The sequence below is a fragment of the Procambarus clarkii genome, chromosome 35 (genome assembly GCF_040958095.1).
Source record: "Procambarus clarkii isolate CNS0578487 chromosome 35, FALCON_Pclarkii_2.0, whole genome shotgun sequence".
Classification (NCBI taxonomy): domain Eukaryota; kingdom Metazoa; phylum Arthropoda; class Malacostraca; order Decapoda; family Cambaridae; genus Procambarus; species Procambarus clarkii.
Window position 1 is genome coordinate 32,941,535 of NC_091184.1, and position 14,510 is coordinate 32,956,044.

At 42.6% G+C, this 14,510-nt stretch overlaps 1 non-coding gene across 1 annotated transcript; it reads left to right on the forward strand.

Moving 5' to 3' along the window:
- Positions 1–10,706: 10,706 nt before the first annotated feature.
- On the forward strand, positions 10,707–10,779 carry TRNAR-UCG (transfer RNA arginine (anticodon UCG)). The gene has a single exon. It is a non-coding gene; the product is annotated as a tRNA-Arg (tRNA).
- Positions 10,780–14,510: the final 3,731 nt, after the last annotated feature.

Below are 14,510 nucleotides of genomic sequence, written 5' to 3' on the forward strand. Positions count from 1 at the left end.
TTTTTAAATTATTAAGTACTTACTATAATAATTAAATAAATTATTTTATTTAATATTTAAATTAAATGATAAAATAATAGGTAAAAATAAATTATTGTGTAGGGGGATAGGCAGCCAGTGTATATATACATGTTAGGCTTATACCAAGGTCCCACAAAGGTGCCACAAAGGTGCCAAATTAAAGACTGGGTGCTGCCGGGGCGGGCCCAAGGGCTGCTGGCGGCCCTGGCCAGGCTGAACTTCCGCGCCCTTATAATCACAATTGTTTAATAATCTTCACAGGGAGAAACAACTGCAAATATAGAAATAGTTTGAAATAGCTTTGCGAGGGCAGCAGCGGGGGCAGAGCCCCTTTGTTTCCCCGTATTTATACAGCCCCAGACTGCCCGCGCAACGCCGCGGGACGCGCTGCGCAATTGTCTCTTTCTCCTCGATCAGAAACATCCCCGCTTGCGATCAAGCAGTGACCATTATTACAACATACACGGTAAAGAAAACAGCACGTAAACTAAGGAAATAAAGCTGCCGAAAAAAATATTAAAGTCCACTTCAAGTTCAAATATGTTTATTGAGACAAAAAATACATCTCAAAGGGATAGAGTAGCTTAGGCTATTTCTACCCCCCCCCCCTCCTCTACTTCAAGTCCCTCAAGGGGCGCACAAATTCAGTGAGTACAAATACACAAATCACAATACAAGAATCCCATTTAACATAGCAGGTTAAAATAGGAAGCACAGCATATAAGTGTTACAAGTGAGTTACAAGTTACAAGGGAACAAGTGAGAAGGCGGTGGAGGCCAAAACCGGAATTGTACACTGATTTTAATGCAGATATGTCGTGATTATCATAATATAAAGATGTTAAGGCACGAAAACCTTTTTATTCGTTAAATTGTATAAGGCAATTAAAAGAACCTAACTCACAGCCCCTCTGTTCAAGTCCTTCAACATGCTAAACATATAATGTGCAGAAGTAATATTAATAAAACAATTAACATCGCATAGTGTACTTTATATATCAAAATACATTACTTTGAAACCCATATCATTCACTAAAAAATTGGGCTACTTTTATTACAAGTTCGCTACTTTTAGCCCGTCAGCTCGCTACTTTCAGCAATTTAGATCTGGCAACCCTGGCAGCGACCCGGGCGGCGCCAGGTGGTGTTGCCCCAACAGCAGGCTACCACCTGCCCTGCTGTAGTTTATGTACCACCAGCACTTGCACTCCCGTATATACACTCTGGCAGAATTTAAAAGAGGCTCGTCACCCTCAATACACCAGTTGACCTAGATATGCAGTCACACTCCAGGGAGTGAGTACCAATCCACAGAAGACTACATCCGTCTACGCCCAGGGCGTCTTGGCGTCTTCTCAAGTATGTCTCATTTTGTACGTAGCGGTTCTAACGTAGAAAGTACTCTGACAAGTAGCTAATCACAAAAATCTACGTTTTTTATGCATTAGTTGGTTAGGTTAGGTTAGGTTAGGGAGGGTTCGTGCGCTTCTGGTTAGGTTAGGACTTTGTATTTACGTTGTGTCATATGAAGAGAGCGGGCTAGTAGAACCTAGAGGTAGTACAGACGCCAGGTGAGTGGTGTCTAGTTGTTGTTTTAGATTCAGCTACTCAGAACTAGAAGTTTCAGTAACACGGGCTATGGCGAGCCCGTAAGGCTGGTGTCTAGTCCACCACGACCATTCATACATACCCCTTGTTGATGATACGTGGTAATGTTGGGAGACGGGTCATAATGACACTTTAATGTTCCCCTGGCAAGGTTTGTAAGTTGTTGTGGTGTTTTAAGTTAATGTTAAAGGACGACGACTAAACCAGACCAGTTTTGGACTTTATGCACTTCGCAGCGAAGCCTGATGTGTTTATGGTGTCGGCTGATTGTTGCTGTTTTTGTTGTTAAGGTTTCGTTGTTTGATTGTACCGGAGATTTGCATTATATTAATAACTTATGTGGGCTAATTTTTGGTTGATTAGAGATATTTAGCCAATGCTTTGAATATTTGAAATACTGTATATAGTGAGAGAGCTTTTCCGCCAAATATATGTTCGATATTCAATAAAGGCCGCTCAAAAGGCCTTTTACCAGGTAAGGTAAAAGACATTCTGAGCGTGATAATCACAGCTTCGCTCGTCCTCCAAAAAATCTTGACACGTTCACATTAAATAAGTTGGGAATTTAATTGTATAAGATGCTTTGTGTTCACCCATTATCAGAATCTGAGCTTACTGATCTGAGGAAATAATTTTTCATATCTGTTTGTAAATGAGAACCTCTAATGACAAAATTCTTAACTACAGGAATTGTCTGATAAGTGGATACATGTATTATTCCTAATGAGTTTAGTCTTTGAATAGAGAGACGATGGAAGATTGGTAGTCTAGATACAAGTTTTATATTATATATACAAGAGTTCTTACATTCTAATAAAGCCACTAGCATGCATAGCATTTCGGACAGGTCCTTAATCATAATTTTCAAATTCAAATTTTTATTCAGGTGATGTTTACCTGAATAAACAGGAGGGTCAACCCCTCCCTATCCTACTATAGGTCCAAGGCTATGAGGGGTTAGACGATTTTCGTTGAAGAGGTGAATAGGTGTAGGGGGGTAGTATTCCTGGGGAGAGGGCGGTGGAGAGGAGGGGATACTAAGGAGGTCGTCTATGAGAGGATTTGGGGGAAGAGGGTGGTATTCCATGGAATACGATCCGCCAATTCGTTTTAATTAACACCCAGGTACCCATTCACTGCTGGGTGAACAGAAGCGTACAGTTAAGGATTGGCACCTAGTCAACCCTCCCCTGCCAGGATACGAACCTAGGCCAAAACGCTTGTGAAGTACCGGGCAGAGTGCTTTACCACTGCGCCACGAGGACTGTGGTGCAGTAGAATATGACTGCAAGTAGAATATGAAAATAAGTTCATAAAATTAAATCTTAAATTTAAACTGTGGAAGCAAGTAAAATATAAAATTTTATTTATATACAAGAAGGTACATTGGGTTTATGAGAGTTCAGAGACTTGAAGTTTTACATTCTTGTAAAGCCACTAGCACGCATAGCGTGTCGGGCAGAAAAGTGTAGAAATGTAATACCCACAAATATAATAAAAGAAAACAGACAGACGAACAGATGAAAACACAAATTGCAGACACACAGTTGAACACAGACGAGTAAACATGTACAAGCCTGGCTACACTTAAATCTAAACCTAATAATAAAGGTTCCCTCGTTCCTTGTTGCACTACACACACACACACACACACACACACACACACACACACACACACACACACACACACACACACACACACACACACACACACACACACACACACACACACACACGTGTCTGTCACTTGACGCTTGTTACTCTTGAAGGCAAGTTTAGCGGGGCCCTTTGACCATGCGGGCTCAAACAACTTCTTAATTATCTTCTCCGGTCCTCCTGGTAGTCATCAACAAAGTTTAAGACATTTTTACAAAGTTTACAAAGAACTTTTTAGCTGTTCACATTCTTCAACAGCTGACGGTGGTACAATCGGGAGCGTTCTTGACTCAAAATCGGGAATTCCAGGTTCGAATCCCGGGCGAGACAGAACCCGGGCGATAGGAGTTTCCTATCACCTAATAGGCAATGGTCACCTAGGAATAAATAGGTATCCAAGAGTTAGCTTGTGGGGTTGCATCCTGGGAAGGATTAATAGTTAGACCTTAGTGGGCGGGGCCTCGAATTTAAGCCTAACATTTATATATACACTGGTTTACTATCCCCCGACATAAAAAAAACAGCCGATTTTTCGGCTGTTATCGACTTTGAATCAACTTTGATAATGTTAATTCAACGTTGCTAGAGCAGGTTTTGCCCACTAGGAGAGAACGGCAAGGGTAAAAGCAGAGAGAATGAGAGAGAGGGGAGGGGCAGAGACCCGGGTACTGCCGGGTACCACAGCTGTCTATAACAGAGAATGTTTGTCAAAAGTTGAAAGCCACAACACTTGATACTAGGCTCGCTCATCTGTGCATGGTGATTTGTTATTTTAGAGACTCTCATTGGGCTGTTGGGGTCCAGCCCTCATGGTACCCTTAAATAGAGAGTGGCCTCTGTACCCATTCACGATAGATATAAAATGTGAAATGTAAGGCGAAAAGTCAGTAGAATGTAGCACTTGTTTAAATATTACCGTATTCAGATATTGATATTCAAAACGAATGTTCAGATGACTGATTTGCATTCAGTGCACAAACTTTTGATTACAGAGATGTATACAGTATGTAATGAAAATGGTTACAGTGATAGAGCAATATGGGGAGTGTGTGTGGGTGGAGACGGATATGGTGTGGAGATGATTAAAGTGATGAAGACTTTAGAAAATGGCTACAGTGATAAGCAAAAATCCCGGAACGCGATGCGTGTTAGTGTCTTTGCAGGAATGTAAAAACATCAATGTTATGTACTCTCACAAACCCAATGTACCTTCTTGTATATATTAAATAAAAAATGAAGCTGTGAAATGAGTCTGACGGAGTGTGTATGTTGGAAAAGATGGGGATGGTGTGTGTGTGTGTGTTTGTGGCGGGGGGGGGGGGAGTACCTGGGAGGGTGTGTGTGTAGGCACAGGATCGACCAAGCAGACACCGCCATGTATCCCATTTAGTACATATATAACCAACAGCAAAACAAATATTGTGTGTTTGTGTATTTGAGGCTGGAGGCCAGGGCTAGCCTCGCTCAACTTTGTTGGACGAATGATATATTATACGGCACTGTACTTGACTAGTCAGGATCGGTCCTATTGGTCTTGTCAGGAGTGGGGCCGGCCCCACAGTAAACCCCCCACCCCCGAACAAAATTGTTTGAAGGTGGCTGGCCCAGACTAAATTTTTAGGCTAAGGAAGACAGACATATGCGGCTCGGTGAGATCATCACCCAGTTATTGTTCATAGTTTACACACATGGAGTTGATCCAAGCACCGGGGTTGACAGTGAGAGACAGGAAGGAGGGAGAGGAAGAGAGAGAGTGACAGATGGAGCAGTAAAGGGAGAATGAGTAGAGGGGGAAAACACACAAACAAACCTCAGGTAACGCTGGGTACCGCTTCTAGTATATAATATAAAAATGGTCCGTGGAAGAGATCTCTTCCTCACAAATTAGGAGTCCTTTTGATGTTAATACACTCTTATATTAAGAGTGAGACGGCTCGGCTTTGTCTCTTTCTGAATCTCTGTCTTGTCTGTGTCCTTGTATTTTTCTGTTATTTCTGTCCTTTTATTTACTGGTGTTATTTTTTGTATTTGTTCATCGATGTGAGTTATCCCCCCTCCCTCTCTCTCTCTCTCTCTCTCTCTCTCTCTCTCTCTCTCTCTCTCTCTCTCTCTCTCTCTCTCTCTCTCTCTCTCTCTCTCTCTCTCTCTCTCTCTCTCTCTTTCTCTCTCTCTCTCTCTCTCTCTCTCTCTCTCTCTCTCTCTCTCTCTCTCTCTCTCTCTCTCTCTCTCTCTCTCTCTCTCTTTCTCTCTTTCTCTCTTTCTCTCTCTCTCTCTCTCTCTCTCTCTCTCTCTCTCTCTCTCTCTCTCTCTCTCTCTCTCTCTCTCTCTCTCTGTGAAAGCAATGTGCAGCACAATCAAAAATACATAATACCTTTTTTTTTAAATACATAGTATCCAAAGTAAGATCCAAATTTAATAATGAAAAATGTCTGTTTGGCTATTAAAATGATTATCAAAGATATTTTCGCGTTATTGTAAATATTGAAGCCACGGGGACCATGTGGACTATGCAAGTACATAAAATTGCAGAGACAATGCAAGGAAATTTTGAACTCATTAAGTGAGAGCTGTAAATAAAAATTACTCCTGTATTTCAAGCCAGCTCAAAAGACCTATTTAAATGTATGGGACATCAACATGGGATCATTATGAGGCTTCGACTCACAGCACTATTTACATATTTAAGATAAATTAACTCGTATTTCATCTAACCAAAACATTCAATACACGCACTATACGAATATTTTTGTTCTGTTTGAAGTGCTATAAGAGTTATTTTTTCTTAAATATTTTGTATACATAATGTTGTGAATGGAAGCTTCGCAAGTGGTAGGGATTAGTGCCATAATAATCCAAGAATGGGAAGTTGGAGTGATTATCAGAAGCAGTATTCACTACACAAAACATCTAGTTGCGGACTAGCCTATCAAAATGCTGGGTTTCATACCAAGATTTGTTTATTATAGTTGCGGACTAGCCTATCAAAATGCTGGGTTTCATACCAAGATTTGTTTATTATAGTTGCGGACTAGCCTATCAAAATGCTGGGTTTCATACCTAGATTTGTTTATTATAGTTGCGGACTAGCCTATCAAAATGCTGGGTTTCATACCTAGATTTGTTTATTATAGTTGCGGACTAGCCTATCAAAATGCTGGGTTTCATACCTAGATTTGTTTATTATAGTTGCGGACTAGTCTATCAAAATGCTGGGTTTCATACCTAGATTTGTTTATTATAGTTGCGGACTAGTCTATCAAAATGCTGGGTTTCATACCAAAATTTGTTTATTATACTACAGCAGATACTCTCTTGACTCTTATAATTCGTTGGTCAGAACTCGCCCGTAATATGTTGAACAGTCTTCCCTTCTCACTCTCCCTCTACTCCTCTCTCATCTCTCACTTCAAACTCTGGTAAATCCAGTTCTAACCTACAAACATCATTGTCAGAGTCGAGTCCGGATATTATTTCCCCCATGTGTACAAAGGAGAATAAATTGATGGTTTAACGTCCAGGATGGCTTTTGGAATTTTCGGCGGGAGTGCTGGATGATTTTAGTTTGTGTGTGTGTGTGTGTGTGTACTCATCTAGTTGTGCTTGAGGGGATTGAACTCTGGCTGTTTGGTCCCGCCTCGCAACTGTCAATCAACAGGTGAACAGATTCTTGAGCCTACTGGGCTCTATCATATCTACATCTGAAAATGTATATGGAGCGTGTGTGTGTGTGTCAGTCAGTTTTTTTCGGGATCTTATGAAATATTTGTTTTCGAAACAAATAATGTGAATCACTGCCGACGCTTGACCTTGCAAGCACAACTAGGCTGGGAATACACCCAGTACCTTCACACAAAACATACATATACACCTAGGAAGAGTTTCCTTTACCTTATGCCTATGTTCACCTAATAGTAAATAGATACATGGGTGTTAAATAGTTGCTACGGGCTGCTTCCTGGGGATGTGTGTACGGAAGAGAAACATATATTATATACATATATAATCAGATATAATGGAAAAATTAGGTCGGGAGTCAGTAGGTTTGACATCCCACGATTATACAGGCGGGGACCAAGAGCTAACAGCTCGATTCTGCAGGCACAATTAGGTGAATACATTCACGCACGCACGCAAAAAATACTCCGAAACACACACACACGCACAAAACTGCACACAATGTTCATTATGTTATAAAGCAACAAACGAGATGGTTAAAGTCAGCCGCTGTGAGTGTTCTGTTCAGGTTCAGGCGCCGTTTTATGGTAAACATTTTCCAGGCGCGTGAAGGTGGCTGACGCTGAGACAGCCCGACATGTAATCAAAATGCAAAATGGACGACAAATGGAGAGAACTCTGGTGACGGGTAAGTGAGCCCGGGTGACAGATGACGGGCAAATGAGCCCAACATTAAAGCACAAGGCCGTCGGCTTTGACAACGTAGTCAAATACTAACTTATTAAAATCTACAAAAGTCAGTATATGTTCTATGCCTCAGTGTACCATAGAAGCTTCCTTCACACACACGAGGTCAATGCTGTTTAAGAATCGGCTACTGGGAATAAAAAGTTCCAAGTAGCACGGGCTATGGTGAGCCCGTAGTGAACTTACCCGGCATAGGAGCAGGGCTGTAACTTCGCACACGAGGTTAGTACGATCCGAGTATCTTGTATTCCCTCAGGGAGGAGGGGTGGCGTGAGAGAGCCTTATACATATTACGAGGCTATTCTGGCCTGTGCCACGGGAGGCATCTCCCGTCACGCAGGGTGCAGTCGCACCTCCACAGATCTCCAGTATCAGCTCTTGATACTGGTAATGGCTCAAAAGGGCCACCACTTACGGGCTATTCATGCCCGTGCCACCTCTTGGGGTGGCTTAATCTTCATCAATCAATCAACTGTTACAGTATAAAGTGTTACGTGACCCAAGCGGCTCGGGTGACGGAGCCATGCCTGCCACACTTACAAGTGTAAACAGGAACTTGTTTACACTTGTAAACAAGTTCTACTGATTCATCCATGACTTCATTTTTCGAGTGAGAGGGATACGAGCCTCGACGCTGTCGACACGAAGCCTAGTGACCAGGTGGACTGAATGCTTACCTGTTAGTGACGACGAGGGAGTGAGGTCTAGCTCATGTGCCCCGCCTACAGCGTCGTGTTGTACCTGGTGCGTTGTGTACCTGGTAAATAGCTTAAGAGTTTTGAGGTTCAAATGCTTTGTTGAATCTTGCCTTGAAGGTGTGGATGGAGGAGGCTTTTACGACTTCTTCCATGATGAGGCCTTACCATAGCAAAATAGAGTAACGCCGTAGAGCCGGTCGGCCGAGCGGACAGCACGCGGGAGTTGTGATCCTGTGGTCCTGGGTTCGATCTCAGGCACCGGCGAGAAACAATGGGCAGAGTTTCTTTCACCCTATGCCCCTGTTACCTAGCAGTAAAATAGGTACCTGGGTGTTAGTCAGCTGTCACGGGCTGCTTCCTAGGGGTGGAGGCCTGGTCGAGGACCGGGCCGCGGGGACACTAAAAAAAAGCCCCGAAATCATCTCAAGATAACCTCAAAATAACGTATTTACTGTACTGGTCATCTATATGCATGCACATTTTTCAGGCATGAATACTTGCAAACACACACACACAGCCATGTATGTGTGTGTGTTTTTTATTTATACATATCGTTACTGAAAAGGTAAACTTTTCCATGTGAACCTTAGCAACTTAAATACAATTTTTATATTTCCTGCTCTTGTGCCCGCGTGACAGGTCTTTGTCCCCGGTCCCTCCCCTCCCACACCTCTCTTCCCTCCCCTCCCACACCTCTCTTCCCTCTCCCCCCCCCTTACCTTACCTCTCTATTCCATTGTCACTTTCCCTGAGCAATTTTTAATTGGTTAAAACATATTCTTTTATTTCTGTCCTAAATTTGCATACATACTGCATTTATATGTTTAAGTATTTACACACACACACACACACACACACACACACACACACACACACACACACACACACACACACACACACACACACACACACACACACACACACACACGCACGCGCGTAAGTACGTACATAACAGTGTGGGAATACCATTTAATGTGATATGTTTGGGAAGGTGACCGCTCGCCCCGGAAATTGGAAGCAAGCGCACTTGCCCCAGCTGTCTGCTACACACAGTCTCTCTGTTAGACCTCCCGGGCTCACCATAGCCCGTGCTACTTGAAACTTGTTCCGAGTAGCTGAATCTATAACAACAGCATCCCGGGCCACCACACGTATCTCGTAATAGTCCCTCTCTATATTTTACCTGTAAACTGCTCACCACTCACATATACATAATTTAGATATTTTCTGTGTCCTCCCACCTTTCTTTCCGGGTCTCTCTCTCCCTCCCAGGTACCCACCGTGGGCGCCCGCCCACACAAACCCACCGTGAAAGTCCTCTTCCAAATGAGAAACGTTTGCCAGTTATTCCACCCATCACTCACCTCTGTCGGCCCTCCAGCATCTAACTTTTTTCCATTTTCTTTCTCCATAGTGCATAAAACGAGAAAAAAATTGGAAAATGGGAAGAGGAATAGAAAAACGGTATACTTGTATATTTACTGATGAATACACACGAAAACAATCAATTGGAAAATCTTAATTTGAAGCGAAGACGAATCTGTTTAATCAAATTTTGTATACCTCGTGGGGTTATGTATACCTGATGTGTATGATACATGTATATGTGTATGATACATGACGTGCATATCGGTCTCCATATGTGAGATCCTGAGGCTTGTAAAAGCTTTACCCCAAATGATCTGAGGGAATGAGATTCAGTGACTTGTTAAGATTGAGTATTTTATATATTACAACCTAGATGTAGAAGACAGTTCACGGGAAGAACTTTATAACTGGTTATATGAAGCGGTGCGTTGTTGTTGTGGTTGTGTGAAGCGGTGCGTTGTTGTTGTGGTTGTGTGAAGCGGTGAGGTGAAGAGAATGGTAAGAGAATTACCATTTGTCATTAAATCTATTACTCTAATTCTGGTTACTACTTCTACAAGTAATAGTAAGAACAGCCTTCAAAAATATCTGATTCTACTGCCCGATTCGCTGTGTTCTTCACGTTTTCAAGCTCAATAAGCCACAATATACATAAAACAGGAGATGTTTTTCCACCCATAGGGTTATAAACCCAAGGAACCGCCTACCCGCCAACGTCGTTAATGCCAAAACGGTGCTGCAATTTAAGATCCAAATAAATAAAATCATTAAAACAAATGGAGGGAGGGGGGACCTTTGACAAGTCGCCAGCTTCCTGTCCTCGTCGAGGACACTATATAGTAGCCCTCAGGTAATTTGATAGTAGTCTTATTACTACTACTTCAGGTATTGTTCATATTGTCTTTCATGACTACTTGTGTAATTTTAAAACCTGACCGTGTGGCCTAATGGATAAGGCGTCGGACTTCGGATCCGAAGATTGCAGGTTCGAGTCCTGTCACGGTCGAATTATTCCCATTTTAACAGTCTCCGTGGTGTAGTGGTAAGACACTCGCCTGGCGTTCCGCGAGCGCTATGTCATGGGTTCGTATCCTGGCTGGGGAGGATTTACTGGGCGCAATTCCTTAACTGTAGCCTCTGTTTAACGCAACAGTAAAATGTGTACTTGGATGAAAAAACGATTCTTCGCGGCGGGGATCGTATTCCAGGGACCTGCCCGAAACGCTACGCGTACTAGTGGCTGTACAAGAATGTAACAACTCTTGTATATATCTCAAAAAAAAAAAAAAAAAAATTCTATTGCTACTATTAGCTTTGCTCCCATTAATAACAATGGCTGTAATTGGGAGAACAGAAGAACAGTGCAGTTCCTGCCACAAACCCGCTCGCTAAAGAACAGAACCTTTACCAGCAAACCAATGAGCTCTTAACTCTCTAAAAATACCGATAATCATTTTGACATATTCATCAATACACAATTAATACACCCAAATACACTCCACTGCACAGCCGCGTGCACGTATTTTATGGTAATTATTTTTATGAACACTTCGGAATAGTGTCATGGGTTTCAGACATGTTCCAGTACGCTGCTTAAAAAAAGAAAAATACAATTGTATGTCTGGCCGTGGAACTAGTTCACTCGTTTTTTTATGGGTAATGTATCGGGTAGGCGTATTATGGTCAACTCTTATTACATACCAAACTTGATTTCATTTTTTTTCTTACTTTTTCAGTTCGCGGTCGTATTTCATGTCTGTTCTGAATTCTCGGTGTTCTGAATTTGTCACCGATCGTGGGTGGATCGGTGACAAATTTTGGAAAAGACGCTTTATTGCGAACAGTGTTCGTCTCTATTGGTGCCCAGTGTTCATAGGGTTTTAGTTGGCTCTTGAAGCAGATTAATTTTGTTTTCCTTCGCGCGCGTGTGTCTGTACTCGCATGTGTGTCCCAGAAGGGTTGAACTTCAGCTCTTGGCCCCTGGCCTTTCCAATCATGTCGTTTTTTAAATTGATAACATTTACTACAGCCTCGTAATGGTTATCTCGAGTTTCTTAATAATTTTACATGAACGGAGTATTTTTCACGCATCTCTATGGCGCATCTGTCTTATAGCTTCCACTTACGGCTTCCCATTTTCTTTGCACTCATTGTAAATATTTCTTCCTTCATTCACTTAACAATACCCCCGTAAGTATTGTATGTGTATCATGTCCTCTCTCGTCCCCACGTCGTCAGCTTCTCGCTGGACACCTCTCTACATTTCCTACGTTTCTGATATGTTCTCCGGGTGTGAGAGCTGGTGTGAGGCAGGCGGGGTTGTGGTCGCCTGGGTACCCAGGTTCGAGGTCTCTGAAGATTGTTCTGGTGCTCGCTGGTTTAGATCACGTTGTTGGCGGTGTTCCGCTGCTGATTGAGCGAAGTTTCCCCTTCATTGTGTACCCTCGGGCCGAAGCTCGAACCCCGCAAGGACAACTAGGTGACTACATGTTGACCAGACCACACACTAGAAGGTGAAGGGACGACGACGTTTCGGTCCGTCCTGGACCATTCTCAAGTCGATTGTGGTCCAGGACGGACCGAAACGTCGTCGTCCCTTCATCTTCTAGTGTGTGGTCTGGTCAACATTCTTCAGCCACGTTATTGTGATTCATCGCCTGCATAGGTGACTACATATATGTGTGTATCTCATGCACACGCATACATCCCCAGAGTCGGGGAGTAGTCGAGAGGAGGGGAAGTGGAGAAGGGGTAGTGAAGAGGGGGTAGAGGATAGGGGAGGTAGTGGAGAGGGGTGAAAAATACAAATGAAAGTTAGGAGAGAGAGAGAGAGAGACAGAGGGAAGGAAGCAGGAGAAGCCACACACAATTATATGTAATGACCAGAAGATAACGGATAAAAAGAATTCAGCAATTATATAGCACTATGAGAGAAGTAATACTGTGTGTGTGTGTGTGTGTGTGTGTGTGTGTGTGTGTGTGTGTGTGTGTGTGTGTGTATGTGTGTGTGTGTGTGTGTGTGTGTGTGTGTGTGTGTGTGTGTGTGTGTGTGTGTGTGTGGACACCATCTCTTGTTTCCACCTTCCCAACGTCCCCTCTCAACCCCTTCCCCCATCCTGTCCCTTTAAGGGTGTCAATACTTTGATAGTCCAGTAACAACTGTCACTTTGTAAATCAATGTAAGTTGTTCCTGCAGCTCCAGCCACCGATACGATGAGTGAGTGAGTGAGAGAGAGCGAGAGAGAGAGAGAGAGAGAGAGAGAGAGAGAGAGAGAGAGAGAGAGAGAGAGAGAGAGAGAGAGAGAGAGAGAGAGAGAGGTGATATCAAGAGAAAGTATTATATAGCACATGGATAGAATAGGAGGACAAGATGGGAGCTGGGATAGGCGGACGAATTAAAGCAACAATGCCCGACCGACCACTTGGCCCATCGGGGATCGAACGCCGACCCTGCAAGAACCGTGGCCGCAGCTATACCAACTAGAGTGAATGGACAGATTCACCCCCCTACTGCTGCTGAAATAATACAACCACCACCACCACCACCACAACCACAGCAACTAAGGTCATCCACAACCCCAGCAAACGTTCCACATAATCCCACAAATTATCTCCACAACCCAGCACAGGATCACAACACCCTCACAAACAACCACAACCCTACAGACGTCCTCCACAACCTTCCCAGGCTGACCTTCCGTCCGTCGTAGGTCCCGCAACACTTATAACCTAAGCCGCTCGCTCTCTGGCCGCTTGTTATTACACGTAGCGTAAGTAAGTCGCTTAGGTTGGTGTCTCTTGATGTTTGTTTGTGTTCTCCGCCCCCTTCCCCCCCCCCCCCCGCCACCACCACCACCGCGGCCACCTGGCCGTGTGTGGTGGTGGTGGTGGTGGTGGTGGTGGTGGTGGTGGGCGCATTATGTCCTCTACATTTTTCTTGCTCTGAAGTGTGTTCTGGTCTGCTATCGTCGAGAAGGTGGTTGCTGGAAAAGGTTAACAGGTTCAGTGACTTAGTTGTTTGTCCAGTTACGCCAGGATGCTCTCTCTCTCTCTAATATATATATATATATATATATATATATATATATATATATATATATATATATATATATATATATATATATATATATATATATATATATATATATGTCGTACCTAGTAGCCAGAACTCACTTCTCAGCCTACTATTCAAGGCCCGATTTGCCTAATAAGCCAAGTTTTCATGAATTAATTGTTTTTCAACTACCTAACCTACCTACCTAACCTAACCTAACTTTTTCGGCAACCTAACCTAACCTAACCTATAAAGATAGGTTAGGTTAGGTTAGGTAGGGTTGGTTAGGTTCGGTCATATATCTACGTTAATTTTAACTCCAATAAAAAAAAATTGACCTCATACATAATGAAATGGGTAGCTTTATCATTTCATAAGAAAAAAATTTGAGAAAATATATTAATTCTGGAAAACTTGGCTTATTAGGCAAATCGGGCCTTGCATAGTAGGCTGAGAAGTGCGTTCTGGCTACTAGGTACGACATATATATATACATATATATGTATATATATATATATATATATATATATATATATATATATATATATATATATATGTATATATATATATATATATATATATATATATATATATATATAATATACCGTTACTGTAACTGTATATATACTGGTCAGTAACCAGCCTCCTTGCATACCTTTGGACCTCTTTTAAGTCTACCTTTT